Raw genomic sequence first — 2,704 nt, forward strand, 5'->3', positions numbered from 1 at the left:
AAATGATGACATATATAGCTAGGGGTCCTAGGACCCCTAGGTACATATTACAATCATTCTTATGGGTCACAAGGGGGTCATAGGTTGACCTCTAACCCCCTCTGACCCATTACATGATGACATATGTTCCTAGGGGTCCTAGGACCCCTAGGGACATATTAGAATGTTTCATATGGGTCAAAGGGGATCATAGGTTGACCTATGACCCCCTTCGACCCATTAAATGACAACATATATCCCTAGGACCCCTAGGGACATATTAGAATCTTCAACCTATTACATGACGACATATGTCCCCAGGGGTCCTAGGATCCCTAGGGATATATTAGAATCATTCATATGGGTTAAAGGGGGTCATAGATTGACCTATGACCCTGTTCGACCCATTACATGATGACATATGTCCCCAGGGGTCCTAGGATCCCTCGGGACATATTAGAATCGTTCATATGGGTCAAAGGAGGTCATAGGTTTACCAATGACCCCCCTTTGACCCATTAAATGACAACATATGTCCCTACTGATCCTAGGACCCCTAGGGACATATTAGAACTATTCTTATGGATCAACGGGGGTCATAGGTTGACCTATGACCCCCTTCAACCCATTAAATGACGACATTTGTCCCTAGTGGTGCTAGGACCCCTAAGGACATATTACAATCATTCTGATGGGTCAAAGGGGGTCATAGGTTGACCTATAACCCCCTTTAACCCATTACATGACTACATATGTCCCTAGGGGTCCTAAGACCCCTAGGGACATATTAGAATCCTTCTAATCGGTCAAAGGGAGTCATAGGGTGACCTATGACCCCCTTCGACCCATTACCTGACGACATATGTCCATAGGGGTCCTAGGACCCCTAGGGACATATTAGAATACTTCATATGGGCCAAAGCGGGTCATAGGTTGACATATGACCCTCTTCAACCCATCAAATGATGACATATCTCCCTAGGGGTCCTAGGACCCCTAGGGACATATTAGAATCATTTTTATGCCTCAAAGGTGGTCACATGTTAACCTCTAACCCCCTTCGACATATTACATGACGACGTATGTCCCTAGGGGTCTTAGGACCCCTAGGAACATATTAGATTTGTTCATATGGGTCAAAGGGGGTCATAGGTTGACCTATGACCCCCTTCGAACCATTAAATGATGACATATATAACTAGGGGTCCTAGGAGCACTAGGGACATATTAGAATCATTCCTATGAGTCAAAGGGGGTCATAGGTTGACCTATGCCCCCCTTTGACCAATTACATGATGACATATTTTCCTAGTGGTCCTAAGACCCCTAGGAACGTCTTAGAATTGTTCACGACCCATTAGATGATGACATAGTCCCTAGGGGTCCTAGGACCCCTAGGGACATATTAGAATCTTTCATATGGGTCTAAGGGGGTCATAGGTTGACCTATGACCCCCTTAGACCCATTATATGACGACATATGTCCCTAGGGGTCCTAGGACAAATAGGGACATATTAGAATCATTCATATGGATCAAAGGGGGTCATAGGTTGACCTATGACCCCCTTCGACTCATTAAATGATGACATATGTTCTTAGGGGTCTTAAGACCCCTAGGGACATATTAGAATCGTTCATATGAGTCAAAAGGAGTCATAGGTTGACCTATGACCACCTTCGACACATTACATGATGACATATGTCCCTAGGGGTCCTAAGACCCTTAGGGACATCTTAGAATGCTTCATATGGGTCAAATGGGGTCATATGATGACCTATGACCCCCTTTTACCCATTAAATGACAAGATATGTCCCTATGGGTCCTAGGACCCCTATGGACATATTAGAATTGTTCTTATGGGTCAAAGGGGGTCATAGAGTGACCTATGACCCCCATCGAACCATTACATGACGACAAATGTCCTTAGGGATCCTAGGACCCCTACGAACATATTAGAATGCTTCGTATGGGTCAAAGGGAGTCATAGGTTGACCTATGACCCCTTCCAACCCATTAAATGATGACATATGTCCCTAGGGGTCCTAGGACCCCTAGGGACATATTAGAATCGTTCTTATGGGTCAAAGGGGGTCATAGGTTGACCTATGACACCCTTCGACCAATTACATGACGACATATGTCCCTAGGGGTCCTAGGACCCCCAAGGAGATATTAGAATCGTTCTTATAGGTCAAAGGGGGTCATAGGTCACCCTATGACCCTCATCAACCCATAAAATGATGACATATGTCCCTAGGGGTGCTAGGACACCTAGGGACATATTAGAATGCTTCATATGGGTGAAAGGGTGTCATAGTTTGACCTATGACCCCCTTCGACCCATTAAATGACAATATATATCCCTAGGGGTCCTAGGACCCCTAGGGACATATTAGAATCATTCTTATGGGTCAAAGGGGGTCATAGGTTGACCTATGACCACCTTCGACACATTACATGATGACATATGTCCCTAGGGGTCCTAAGACCCTTAGGAACATATTAGAATGCTTCATATGGGTCAAACAGGGTCATATGATGACCTATGACCCCCTTTTACCCATTAAATGACAAGATATGTCCCTAGGGGTCCTAGGACCCCTAGGGACATATTAGAATTATTTTTATGGGTCAAAGGGGGTCATAGGGTGACCTATGACCCCCTTCGAATCATTACATGATGACATATGTCCTTTGGGATCCTAGGACCCCTATGAACATA

The sequence above is a fragment of the Cupressus sempervirens genome, chromosome 2 (genome assembly GCF_028749045.1).
Source record: "Cupressus sempervirens isolate cs-2001-9-10 chromosome 2, ASM2874904v1, whole genome shotgun sequence".
Taxonomy (NCBI): Eukaryota; Viridiplantae; Streptophyta; class Pinopsida; order Cupressales; family Cupressaceae; genus Cupressus; species Cupressus sempervirens.